This window comes from Sciurus vulgaris, assembly GCF_902686455.1.
Source record: "Sciurus vulgaris genome assembly, chromosome: 15".
NCBI classification, from domain to species: Eukaryota; Metazoa; Chordata; class Mammalia; order Rodentia; family Sciuridae; genus Sciurus; species Sciurus vulgaris.
This window is the reverse complement of record NC_136476.1, coordinates 69,373,534-69,388,338: the sequence shown is the minus strand read 5'-3', so window position 1 is coordinate 69,388,338 and position 14,805 is coordinate 69,373,534. Positions and strand designations below refer to the sequence as shown.

The following is a 14,805-nucleotide window of genomic DNA, read 5'->3' as shown; positions in this document are numbered from 1 at the left end:
AAATTGGAGAATATCATGTTAAGTGAGATAAGCCAATCTCAAAAATCCAAAAGAGGAATGATCTCACTGATAAGCGGATGATGACACTTAATGGGGGGCGGGAGGGGGACAAGAATGGAGGAAGGAGCGACTGTATAGAGGGAAAAGAGAGGTGGGAGGGGTGGGGGGGAAGGAAAAAAAATAATGGAATGAATCAAACATCATTACTCTATGTAAATATATGAATATGCAAATGGTATGCTGTTACTCCATGTACAAACAGAAACAACATGTATCCCATTTGTTTACAATAAAAATAAAAAAAAAAGTGGCATAGAATTAATTTGGGACTCATAATCAGCATTATATATGGTTATGTTATCCTTGTTAGGACTGTTTACAATCAGCTGTGATCAAGGCTGGTGTGGTGTGGACATCTATAATAATGGTATGAAATGACTTAAAAGGCCCTTGAAGCTTTTTCCAGAGCTAGATCCTTAGGAAGTAAATGTCCACCAGCCATCACACAAATTGCCAAGATAATAACTTTATGTTACGATCAGGATAAGGGGAAAACAAATAATTAACCAAAGAGCACAACAAAATGAATATTTCCATAAAAATCAATGCATAGCTCCTCTTTCCCTAACCCCAATCTCCACTTTAAAAAAGAAATATACAGATACTGTTGTGTTGTCTACTAGGTACTTACTTTTATCACAGACATATTCGAGAGAAATCAATTTTCTTATGACTTTCTATGTTGAAGGAAAACTATGTTGGTATGGTAGAAAATATGATCCTTGTTTGGTGATCTTAGGAAATAGGCCACCTTCAATTTTATTTGTTACGAAAATCATATTTGCCAACATTCACGTTTCATATTTGAAAATTGCAATAGCTCTTAATTTCTGCAATTTGTTGGGGGGGAAAGTAAACTATGTTTACTTTAAAAGGAGAAAATAAATTGTGATAACCTTGTTAACATAAAACGTATTAAAAGTCAATATCTTTTCTCTCCTTAAAACACCTAACTCCTTGCACATTTTTATGCTTTCTCTTAGAATTTTAAAACCCGGCTATTTTCTAGGACTGTTAACATCATTAATTGAAGCCAGACATGTAGGCTGTTGAAGCTATCTGACCAGCAAATTATTTTTATGCTCAGTTAATCTTTTCCAATAGTAGGAATAAAATGCATTTCTCACATACACGTTCAGGAACACTAAAATTTAGAATAGTACCAGCTAGTCCAGTATGATTTTTGATAGTATTTTTCACTGAAGCAGAAATCACTTACATAAACATCAGTCATTTGTTCGTTTCTCTTGGATGTACGCTATGTGACTCCAGAGCCTCTGGAGAAATTTCTCCTTAATGAAAATTTAAAAAATAGAAGTCAGAGCACAAAATATACTCGTATTTATTAAACCACTACAAGATTGGGGAAAGGCTTACTTTCTTTCTTACCCATGCCACCTGTTGTCTCTACACATGCATTAAATCAGCGGAAGGAGCAAGGTTGGGATGACACATCATATGCACAAAGAAGACAAAGCACTGACTTTGCAGATCCTCACAACAGGGAATTAATTTAAAGTCAACGGGGTGCGGGGATCTGCATTTTTAGCAAGCTCTATATGGTTCTAACAGTAGGTGTGGTCTACAAGGCCATGCTTTGAGGAAGAGTTCTCCCTCTCTTCCCTAGAAGGCCCTGATAATGACTCTTCTTCCCTCCAATAAGCCTTAGCCTGAGCCCTGTCTCAGTTACAGTACCTGCTATGCTACTGAACAAACAACAGGTTTCCTTTTCTGAAAATTTTCATTTCTCAGGCAGAACAGTTGCTGAAAACAATAGTTATTTCAGTGATTTCTATTTAATAAAAAATATTATCAAAAATCATACTGAACATGGGCTGGGGATATAGCTTAGTTGGTAGAGTGCTTGCCTAGCATGTATAATGCCCTGGGTTCAATGCCCAGCACCACACACATATACACACACACACCAAAGAAAAAACAAACAAACAAAAAACAACAACAAAAAAACATACTGAACTGACCAGTAGTATGGTTAGACAAAATAATGGTTGAATTATTTTCCTAGAAACCAAGTAGATAAAGACCTTTTATTTTTGTAACTTCTCTGAAATCATCCTTAAATTCAACAGTTTCTCTAACTGCAAAAGATCATTTTTAAGTCTTAAGTCGACCCTTTTCACCTGACATAGGTAGTGTGGCCAATGGCTAATGGTTCTAGCTTTGCCAATAAGAATTCATGGTTTCAAATCCCAGTAACGCCATTTACCAGCTATATAAATCCATGTATGTTTTTTAGTCTAAATTTTGTCATTATTGTTGTTTTTTCCAATTGTAAAATGGGTATAAGTGCACGTTTCTCTTAAAAGTTATATGAGGATTGAACAAGATGGAAAATAAACCACTTAGCTCTGTGCCAGACACACAAATCACCAAGTTCAACCCTTTAAACATACTGCTGCTTAAAAAATGTGTTCCAAATTCACTAAATCAGTCTTTCCAACTCACCTGAGCTCTTTCTCTACTGATGACTTAATTTGTAGCAAACATTTGCTAATTCTACCCAGCCAGATTCTATAAAGGTCACCAATGTCAGGCATAATATGCATAAATGAATATTCTGTCACAGACATATGTGAGCAACTGAAGTTAATATCTATATCTAAAACAGCTTTTCAGAGACCTCCACTCTACCAGACTGAGCATCTTATGGACTGATAAGCTTACTGTGTTGCTGTAAGAGGCACTGTGACTACGCAAATTCAGTGCAGAATTAAACAAGGGTGTAGTCATGGACTTCTCTCTCTGAGGACTGCTGCTTTTTTGAATTATATTAAGAAAATAAGACAGAAAAAGGCAATCATTTGGCAGGGGTGAAAATAAACTAGACAGAACTCCTTAATCTAGAAGTTAATTCTAAGTCACAGAAAAGAAATTAAGCATTCTGCACCAAAGTAAAGGACAAAGAAGAGTAGAACAAGAGAATAAATATTGTACTATATTAATCACAATAAGATGCATTGTTGTCTTGGCCAAAATATATTCTTAAATCAACTTTAGAATGTTGCTGCATTTGCAGGCTTAGCAGCATGAAACCCATATGACGGTAATTAATGTAATAAATCATCTTGTGGACTTCTCTACACAATCTGACAGTACTCCTTGATATATTGCTTATTAGAGACTGTAGAAATTTCTCCTCCACTTTTTTTTTTATTATACTGTCAGAGACACTGAATCAAGACTACCTTCTTCTGATGTGTCTGAAATATCTGCTATTGGTATAATACATAAAATATACAGTGAGCTGCTGCCATCAGATTTTGATATTTAAGACATCGTATGTGATTTCCAAAAAGAATCCTGCTTTTTAACTCTCGCATGACTTAAAAGTTAGTAGCAGAAGATACAATAAGTTCTGAGATGTGACATTTATATTTTCCAGTTTCAGTAAATAAAGCCACAGTTTTACACATGTACTCCTTGTAGTTCACTCTTTTATATTTTATATGTATACACATATGTATATATATACATTTTTAATTGTCAATGGACTTTATTTTTTTATATGCAGTGTTGAGAATTGAATCCAGTGCTTCTCACATGGTAGGCAAGCACTCTACAACTGAGCCACAACCCAAGTCCCTCTTTCTTAGTTCATTCTTTAATGATTCCATTATAGTGAAAAATATTTTACTGATCTTTTTGGGGGGCAGAGCAACAGGGATTAAACTCAGGGGCACCTGATCACTGAGCCACATCCCAGCCCTATTTCGTATTTTATTTAGAGACAGGGTCTCATTGAGTTGCTTAGTGCCTCACTTTTGCTGAGGCTGGTTTTGAACTCACCATCTTCCTGCCTCAGTCTCCTGAGCTGCTGGGATTACAGGCATGTGCCACCACGTCTGGTACAAAGAATATTTTTATCTATCTATCTATCTATCTATCTATCTATCTATCTATCTATCTATCTATCTATCTACCTACCTACCTATTTATTTGGTGGTGCTGGGGACTGAACCCAGGGCCTTGTGCATGGAAGCACTCTACCAACTGAGCTATATCCCTAGCCTCCAAAGAATATTTTAAACAGACCTTACTTCATCTACCCCTTCATCAAAAAACAGATGATTCACATGAGGCAAAAGTTTTTTTTTAAAATGTATTTTTCTCTTAATAAAATTTGATTAGTTTTATCATAAAATATGTTTAACATAATTATCCCCCAAAAAAACAATGGGTACCTAGAAAGTAAAAAACTAAGTCCATCATCCAAAAATTGGATAAGTTTTGCTATGTATCTTTCTAATTTAAACATTCCCCCTTCAGGGCTGGCAATCAAACCCAGGGTCTCATGTAGGCTAGGCAAGCATTCTACCACTGAGCAAACCTCTGTTCCCAATTTAAAATGTTAATTAAAAATACTACTCTTACCAGTGCAGTGCCACACTCCTGTAATCCCAGTAGTTCAGAAGGCTGAGGCACGAGGATATCGATTTCAAAACCAACCTCAGCAACTTAGCAAGGCCCTACACAACTTAGTGAGATCCCGTCTACAAATAAAACAAAAAAGGCTGGAGATGTGGCTCAGTGTTTGAGTACTCCTGGGTTCAATCCCAGGAGTGTGTGTGCAAACAGACATACAAATAAACAGATATAAAATCTTTAATCACCAAGAGTTTAGTCCATTCTGTCCTAACTATGCCCTTCAATCTTCTTATTTTTCTCCAAAAATATTGCCTTATCATATATATATATATATATATTTTTTTTTTTTTTTTTTTTTGGTGCTGGGGATTGAACCCAGGGCCTTATGCTTGCGAGGCAAGCACTCTACCAACTGAGCTATATCCCCAGCTGCCTTATCATATTTTTAAAGGAAAAACTGTTAATACAGTTTGAAGAAGTTACTATTTTTTTTTTTTTTTTGTCTAATAGGAACCTTGATTCAGTGCTCTGACTTGGGGCTAATTTGCCAAATGAGGTAGTTCCATCATGACCTCTCTGGGCAGTGCTGGTTTGGGAAGACAGAAAACAGGCTTTCCCAAGACTCATGGGGATGAAAAGAGGTCAAAAAAACCAAATGAGGGCCTGAAGATATAGCTCAGTTGGTAGAGTGCTTGCCTCAAAGGCACAAGGCCCTGGGTTCAATCCCCAGCATCGCAAAAAAAAAAAAAAAAAAAAAACCACAAAACCAAATGGGCTCCCGGAATGCAATGAGAACAATGAGAGAGAGAGGAATGTAAAGGATTCTACGTGCAGGCTGAGCTGATGGCGATTTCTAACCATGATTCTGATCCCTACAGTGGCTTGGAGGCAGAGACCACCCTCCCTTGATCTTCCAAAGCCTTGAAGACAAAGGGACCAACTGGAGGATGGGCCTTGGGGTATCTAAGGGCACAAGTGTATGACAGCCACCCCCATGGAATTCAGCAGGGACCACAAAGTTCTAATCTCAGTTTTTTCTCAGACCAACAAGCACGGCGTGGGCTTGGGAGGCTTCAGTCTTAAGAGAGAAGGGCAGGGTTGCAGGTCTGTCTTCTTGGCCTGGAAATATTTGATCTGGGCCATCTAGATCACCCTTCTGGAATCACCAGCTCTCTCCTTAGTGGACAGGAGAGTGGGTGGGAGGTGGCTTAACCTGGCAGGAGCCACCACCTCTTCTCTACTTGACACACAGCCCGTCTCCTGGACAGGACACCCCGGGGTCACACAGGCATGTCTAGATCTCCATGTCCACGAGGTGAATGTTGCCCATTTTGTGCTCTCTGACCCCACAGCTCTCTGTCTTTGGCTGGGTCCATTTTTCAAAGCGGTTGGTTCATAGGCTCAATTGTACTTTCGTTAAACATGTTCGTTTCATGCTGCAGCTGTGTGTATTGGCACAGATGTTGCCAGATCATTTCCACCCTTTCTACTTCCAGCTGCTCCAGCTCTAAAGTGGTGGTCACCATCTCTTCAAACCACTTGGGATGGGCCTGGTTTTAGAGATCCACACAGCACATGAGGTCATTGCCAGCCTATGTGGACCTCCTTTGTCACGTTGCTCAGCTCGATCTCCACTTGCTGGGTCTTCATCTCCAGGTATCTCTGCCACTCTGTGAGGGCTCTCCAGGCCTTCTCCACTGACGCATAGCAGCTGGCGAGTTGCTTGCTGAGGTCAAGGATATGGTAGTCACACTTTTTCAAGTCTTTCTTGAAGTTCCCACAAAAGTTCATTAGGGGCTTCTTTACCTCACTGTCAAGCTTGGTGGAGAACTTGAGATGAATTTCTGCTTCATCTGCCAGGCTCTTCTTCATCTGGGCCCACACCTCTACCAGGAAGCCTTCCTCCTGTGCAGTCAAGAAGTTCTGAGAGAGCTTAGCCAGTTCTTTGCATATTCTTCTTCAATTTTTATCCTCTCTCAGACAAATTCAAACATTTCTTCTGCATTTAGTTTGCCTTTTAGTTGCTTTTGGAGGAGCAGTTTGAACCCAGCCACGGTGCTCTTGCTTTGGGGGGGGTCCCTTATCAGCCCAGAAGTAGTCATGGTAGCTCCACTCCATTGGCTTCAGCAGCTGCCACTCAGGCATTGTGTCTGGGTGAGGAAACGTCATGCAATTTATCCTCTTCTCCGTGTGGTCAACTTCATTTTCAAGACTATATATTGTCTTCATTGCCTGAGGTTCTACCTTCCAAGTGGTCTCGTCTGTTGGTGATACTTTCCATTGAATTTTTAACTTAGTTTATTGATTCCTTCATTTCAAGGATTTCTGCTTGATTTCTTTTCAGGATCTCTATCCCTTTATTGAAGTGATCCTTCACCTCCTGAAATTTATCTCTGATTTCACCCCTTATGTAATGGAGCAGTTTTACTACGTACTTTCTGAACTCCTTCTCTGACATTTCTTCTACTATGTTGTCAATGGATTCTATTTTTGGAGCACCTTGGTTTGTATGAAGTGCTTTATTCCCGTGTTTTTTCATGTTGTCTGTGTGTCTTCCCATCTAGCCATGTGAATCTGAGGCAGTATAGTTTCTACCCTGTAGACTTATAACATCCCTGAAGGTTTGCAGTACCTCACAGATCTGCGTTTCAGTTTCCGTAGGCTCTACCATGCTGCAGTCCCCAAGATGGCTCCTGGATGGCAGGGACAGATAAACCCCAAAGGTATTTTTTGTGTGTGTGTGTGGTGCTGGGGATGGTATTATTTTTGATATATTTCTCTCTCTCTCTCTCTCTCTCTCTTTCTTTTGATACCAGGGATTGAACCTGGTACAACAACAAAAAGTGGCTTAACCACTGTGCCAAATCCCCAATCTTTTTTAAAATTTTATTTAGAGACAAAGTCTTGCTGAGTTGCTAAATGCCGTGCTAATCTGATGAAGCTGGCTTTGATCTCACAATCCTCTTGCCTCAACCTCCTGAGTTGCTGTGATTGCAGGCATGTGCCACCATGCCCGGCTTGATATATTCCTTTTCATCATCTAAAACTATAGATTTGAAGGCCTGAATAAGGCTTTGACGTTGAACTTAGTGACAGACATTTCTTCCTTACCTTCTGAGCATTCCCCATGTCCACTTCTGCTCCGTTTCAAAGTATGTTCCATACCACAGTCCAAGTGTGTTTTTAAGATCCCACGCCATTCCCCTGCTCAATGTCCTCCATGAATCCCTATAGCCCTTCCTAAAGTGCAATTCTCAATATTTCTCACAAGGCTCCAGTGGTCTAACTCACCAATCACATCCAAAATCAAACTGACCATTCTAGTCACAGCAGCTTCTATTCAATTTCCTATGTACTCTTCTTCCAGTATCTTGGGATTGCCTATTCTCAAAGAGTTTGCACAAGTCAACTGTCCATCAGGAATACACTTCAGGGTTCCATTTCCTAACCGCTCACCCTCCATTCTCAGCTCAAATGTCCCTTCCCTAAGGAATTTTCCAATACCGTCCCCTACTCTAACTGATTCTTTGTTCTTTCCTATCACAGCATTTCTGTGATTTATAATTATCTATTTGTGTGATCATTTGACTAATGTCTGTAACATAAGCTCTAAGAGAAGCTAGGAGGTGAGAGACTGTCCCTCCCAAGGATTCATCCATGTTTAAAGAAATAAATAGCAGGTACTCATTAATATTTGTTAAATAAGTGGATTAATTTAACTATTAGAATAAATACATTAAAACTACATAAGAAAAATATAAAGCCAAAAGAAAACACAGGAAACTAAATCAATCTTTTTCGTTTAAAAAATTTTACTGTTTGTATATGTGCTTCAACCTTCAACAAAATACATTCACTGTCTCAATGTGGGAGGCATTGTTTTAAGCTGCCCTGTTTATGGCTTTCTCAATTATTGAATACATCTTTATTCCCTCCTCTGTAGACAACAAGAGCAGCTGGAGAATGGAACTAGAAAAAGAAGAGCAATAGCAGTTTTGGCAGTGAAACTGTTGGAGGAATAAAGCAAACTGAGGGGAAGGTGGTCCAAGGCCTAGAACAGCACTTCCAACTAAGATGGAGGACGTGAGACACGCAAGAGAAGCAATGCAGTAACAATGCAGTGAGCTTTGTGGTTAAGAGCACAAATCAGAATCCCAGTTCTCCTGCTGCCTGGATTATTTTAACCTTCCTGTGACTTAGTTTCTTCTTCTGTAAAATGGAAGTAATTATAGTCCTAACATCATAAAGTTGTGAGAACTGGGTTAATGCAAGTAATTAGTGAGATAATTAGAACCCAAGAAGTGGTGACTAGTATTACTGCTATTTTGCATGCGGTAATGAAAGGGAGCCAACAGCATATGACCCTGGTGTGCTACAGAGCATTTTGGAAATTAAATAAGAATCATCCTTTGTTAACAGTTCATCAGTATGACAGAACAGTGTTTGAAAAGTGCTTTTCATAAGTTTACTGACATTTTCTGGCTTCAATGACAGAGAACAAACACCAACTCAACATACAAGGTAACATCTGATGAATTCATGACATGAAATGCTATACCCACAATAGAAATAATTATTACAAAATTTTGATTAGAAACCATTTCTTCCTTTAAATTTATATTCAATTCACATAACTGCATCTTAGTAAGGATCAAAATATGAAGGCATCTTGTACTGAAAATGCATAATAAAGCAAAAAACAAAAAGGATTTATTAATCAACTAGAAATAAAAGATATATGGCACACAAAGCAAAAGGAAAACAGATAACATAAAAATGGAAATGTATGAAACTCTAATAAATTACCTTCTCTTCTGAGTTAGGCTATTAATATTCATTAAATTCCACCCAAGAAGCAATAACCTAATGGATAGGAGGAGGATGTTAATTTCTCTAAGTGGGTCAGTGGATAATAACAAAACACATTTTTGAAAAATTCATTATAAAATAAAAATTAAGAGTATTTTCCTTGGATTAGTATTCTACTATCCATTTATAAGTATAGGCAAAACAGGAAAATTAAAGCTTTTCTTTTAACAATGAGATGGCTGCTTTCTAAAACACATTCAGTAATACTAATTATAATAGTATACAAAGTGTTAAAAAGCCAGTGAACCATAACATAAATCTCAGTATACTCTAAAAATGAAAATTATTCAGTAAAATATAATCTCAGGCATTATTTTTAAAGAAAATACATTTATATTCATTGAATCAACCCTTAAAGTCAAATTCACAGAAATAGTAGCTACCAGAATTACAAGGATTCTTTATTTTCCTTGCTTGAAATTCAGGGTGAAAAACTAAGTAATAAGCTTTTATTTTAAAAAAGTTCTCAACTATAATCAATCATTTCATTTGCTGTCTTTGTTAAAGGTCTCTAAGCCTTTCTGATTTTATACCTCTATGGAAAAATGCTTTTGAACAGCTTCCAAATGTGTGTATTTATTTACATTATGTATATATCCTACCGCCGATCAACACATTTAAACTTAGTAAAGTTTAATTTCTTTCTTAGTTTACATAAAAAAATAGGAAATCTAGTATTTTCTTCTGGCACCACAATGGAGAGTACTGAGCCATATCACTCAGTGACAGCTTCCTCACTCCATTAAGTATCATCTTGTATTTGTATCTATTTTTCTGTATTATTAGACAATTATTTATTCTTCTATGGGGAAATTAATAAAATTGTTTCTATGAATCACTTTGAGAGATGCAGAAAGGAGGTCAATAACAGGTTTACTTATGCATGACTGGTAGAAATTATAGCAAAAGTACTAAGATTTACTGGTCAGTGCTGAGTGAAAAAAATATGCATACTTCTAATGTTTTAAAACCCTTATATAAATGTGACAGAAACACCTGAAAAAATGGCTAGGATTGTTAGTTCTTAGAGAACTGAAAATTGAGACAACAATGAGATCCTACTTTTCACTCAGTTCTGACCAGGTTATAATCAAAAGGCAGATTGTAACACATGTTGGCAAGGATATAGAGAAATTAGACCACATACACTGCTGGATGGGAAGTAAAATGGCATAGCCACTTAGGAAAACAATTTGGCTATTCTTCAAAAAGTTAAACAGAGGTACCATATGACCTAGCAAGTTCACTCGTAGGTATATAACTGACAATTGAAAACATATGTCCATCCCCAAATTTGTATATGAATGTTCATAGCATTTTTTTTCATAATGGTTAAAGTAGAAACAACCCAAATTTCCATCAATTGATGAAAAATAAACAAAATGTGGCATATCCATACAATAGACTATTTTTCAGCCACAGAACAGAATGAAGTACTGATAATATAACAAAGTTTGAAAGGAATGTTCTAAAATTTGGGGGAAGACAGTGTATGTCTGCACAGAGGTGGAGGGGTAGGGTAAGATTCTATTTGTAGAGTTAGTTAAATAAACAACTTGTCAAGATCCAAAGCCAGGCAAAAACTGAAGACTTCAAACAATTCTTGTGGCAGAAAACCTTACTGAATGATTTTATATTGAATGATTCCATTTAAATGAGACATCTGCATAGATAAATTCATAGACACAAAAAGCTGACTGGTGGCTGCCAGGGCTAAAGTTCCTGAAGGGTGTGGGGAAGCAATGGAGCAAGGAAACATTCAAGAATTATAGCATGGTGATAGATGAACAACTCTGAATGTATTACAAACCACCAAACTGCACACTTTTAAAGTGTGTTGTGTAGAGAATGGTATATGAATTATATTTCAATAAGTCAGAAAAAAATTGGCAAAAATTGCTGACTGTCCACCAAAATCTATGGACCCCCATCTTTCAGAACTTCCCAGCTACACTATATTGATAAATCTCTCAAAATTGTCGCTTGAGTAAGGTTTTCTGCCTCAAGGATTACCTGAAGGCTTCAGTTTCTGCCTGGTTCCGGTCCTTAACCACTTGTTTAATTTGCTAACTTTACAGATATAGTATCTCAATCCACCCCTCCACCCACGGTCAGACATATAATATCTATCCACCCAAATTAAAGAACACTCCTTTCAAATTTTGCCAGCTCTGAGACCAATAATCTGAGAGAATATATGGTGGGTTGGGGTCCAGCTACTGCTGAATCCGCCATAAGCTTGTATAAAGATTTTGTATCAGCTTTTGTTGATCTCTCTTTGACTTTTGAGTCTGTGGCTGGGCACTGGGATGGGCCAAGATGCATGAATCAAGGTCCTGCAGCTTAACACACAGGGGCAGGGCTGCAGACCTGACAATAACAGACCAGTGTACATAAGGGATGTAAGAGAACTTCAGTAACAGTGGTCCACTTCACCTTCTGAATATAGCTCTGAGGCTTAGTTTTAAAAGGAAGAAGTTTTCCCTTTTCTCTTCTCCCTCTCACTCCAGCTAGCCTGGGAGCAGGGAACAAGATTAACCTGAGTTATCTGTGCTCCACAGGAAGGAGATATCTGCCAAAGGATCTAGGCAGTGGATATCTCCCAAATTAACATGTACATGTCAACACACCATCAGCATTACTGGGACCCCTGTGAGGGCAGACCCGGGTGGTCTTTGAATAGCTCCTTTAAAACCTCCCAGTTCCTCCTGATGGGCAGAATCACAGCCTGATGGGACAGGAGTCCTCTATGCTTCTCCTTTGTTAGCAAAGCAATAAAAGTTCTTCTTCCTTTTTCTGGAAACTGTCCTCATTTTTGAACTGGCATCAGGGACAAGGGTCAAACTTTCGGTTACACTTCCACTTTTTCCATTTAAAAATATTTTATTTTTAATTTAAAAAAAAATTTAAAATTGTGTGGACACAAGACCTGTTTATTCTTATTTATTTTTATGTGGAGCTGAGGATTGACCCCAGTGCCTCACACGTGCTAGGCAAGCACTCTACCACTGCTCTACAACCCCAGCCCTATTTTTACTTTTTTTTTTTAAAAGGAATACATATTCATTATAAAACCTTAAACAAAAAGGCACACAGAATAAACAGTAGGAAGTTGTTTCCTTCTCACTTCAAAACTCTTTCCTTAGCTCCCATTCTTCAAGAATAGCTAGGATAAACTGGTTAGGATGACCTTGCCAACCTTTTTCTACATGTATTAAAACTCACGAACATCTTTTATAAAAGTGGGACATTATATAGTTTTGTTATTGAAAGCTTGGTCCTTGTCCCTGATGCTGACCCAATAACAAGGATACGGTTTTGAGAAAAAGGAAAAAGGTTTATTGCTTTGTTAACAAAGGAGAAATAGGGACTCCTGTCCCAGAGGCTGTAGTTCTCCCCATAAGTGGGAACAGAAGGCTTTTGAAGAAGCTCTTCAAAGGTGTGCCCTGACCTGGGGGGGGGGGGGGGGTCCCAGATGTGTCCTGATGGTATGTTGAAATTCACTTGTTAACTTGGGAGATAGTTACAGTCACTTCCTAGATCTTCTGGTGATGCTCCTCCCTGTGGTGGGTGTGTGCTCAAGGACAGATAACTCGAGGTAATCTTGTTTTCTGCCCCCATGTTAGGGAGGAGAGAGGAAAAAGAAAAACATGTCTCTTTTAAAATAAGCAGCGAAGTTATATTCAAAAGGTGAACTGGACTACGATTACATTTAATTTTGTTACCAAAAATTTCTTGTGAGACTAGGGCAAAGGACAGACAGCAGATTATCAAAGAAAAGGAAATGAGTAGATAGCACTTCCCCATCAACCAGTTGCTAACACCGCCAGGGGAGGGGAAGGATCACACTTTCCAACACAAGCAACCACCCCCTGGATGGTTCTTTTCCTGCCTTTTGGTCACTTGGGCATGAAAAGAAAGAAAAACCTAAAGTCTATGAGGCAAGACACCCCCACTCCTAGGGGAACCAGCTCTGGGTCCAGGCTCCTCTCTGGAGGACTGACACACACACACACTCTCCCTCACTCCTTCTCTCTCCTATCCCTTAAATAAAATTTACTTTCTACATTTGCCTCATCATTTCTTGAAGTATTTAATCTTCAACAATGGGGGAGTGAAGATTCGATCCTGATCTTTCAAAAGGGGTACCATTTTTCCCCAATGCCAATAACAAGGACATGGTTTTGAGAAAAAGGAAAAAGGTGGTTTATTGCTTTGCTAGGGAAGGATAAGCACAGGGGACTCCTGGCCCAGAGGCTGTGATTCTCCTTTGTTAGTAAAGCAATAAACCTTCTTTTTCCTTTTTCTCAAAACCATGTCATTATTGTGTCTGGTCTATTTTAAAGGTTCCCATTTGTTGGCCATGGTTTGGGGGCTCCTGTGTGTCTCTGTGGTTTGTTTTTTTTTTTTTTTTTGGTCCTTTAAGAGATGGGTGATACTGTGTTGATTCTATAGATTGTTTCTTGGGAAAAATCTTGGCCAAATGGGCCACCTATAGATATAAACCTATATAAGAAAAAGATGATGTTTTACTCTAACAATTCGGTCTTCGAATGGTTTTCTGAATTATTGTACAATTGGAATTGGTCAGATTAAAAAAAAAAAGTGAAAGAAAATCTGTATGTACAGACATGTAAGTAACTGCACAATAAGGAGTCTGAGCAGTCAAAAACCAAGCTGAGGGTACAAAAAGGCACTGCCTCTGAAGCAGAAGGATAATAGGACACCAGAAGAAAGGCTTTTTTTAAAAAAAAAAAAAAGGTTAATTCTTTCTACCCAGTGTTGACAGTCCAAGTACTGTTTCTCAGTCTGGCCCTAGGCAGTTGCAAATCATCCTGCTGTGAGTCAGGGACACTATTCCTGGGCTAAAGGAAAAGAAAAGAATCCTAGGAAAGCTGTATGGTCTACAGAGAAATAGGCAAAGAAGATCTGGCCTCTACTCTGCTTTCCAGCCACCCTTTGCTCATGGGAATAAAATCAGAGTTTGAGAACCGGGCTCAGTTCGCTGCTTCTGCTGACAAATGAAATCTATATGAGCTGTAAGCCTCACTGATTTCTTTCTGGGTTCTTGTCTCATGAGTTTAAAGAATGAAATCCATGGGTGGTGGCAGAGAGTAAAAGTGGAAGAAATAAAATTTATTTGAATGAGAGGAGAAAAGGTGGAACCCCAATGATGTAAGGGGGAAAACTGGAGAAAAGCTTTTCCACTTGAGCATTCTAGTCTGGGGACTTACAGCTTGTGGATAAAGGCATCAATCAGAGTCTGTGCTGAAGAGACATTAAAAAGCATTGGGGTTAATTGTCAGATCTGTGCTGTATAGGTGTTAGGAGGGTATCAAGGATGCTGGCTTGGCCTATGACTTTCTAATTGGTTGTGCACTTTTTAGTCCTTAAGTCTGAGTTTTTTTGGAACCTCTATTCAGGTCCACTCCCATCTGGCTACTCTGGGCCTAAGGAGTGGACAAAAATGCTTAACGTCACAGGGGGGCC

At 38.5% G+C, this 14,805-nt stretch overlaps 1 protein-coding gene and 1 long non-coding RNA gene across 10 annotated transcripts in view; both read right to left on the bottom strand.

The window, feature by feature from the left end:
• The window catches only part of KIAA1958, a 144,145-nt gene that overhangs the window by 38,288 nt on the left and 91,052 nt on the right, over positions 1–14,805 (bottom strand). The gene's annotated exons all lie outside the window — the stretch shown is intronic.
• LOC306645202 lies at positions 284–7,449 on the bottom strand. The gene is made up of 3 exons (XR_013759566.1): positions 4,880–7,449; positions 4,006–4,758; positions 284–3,969 (listed from the first exon to the last, which is right to left on the bottom strand). It is a non-coding gene; the product is annotated as an uncharacterized lncRNA (long non-coding RNA).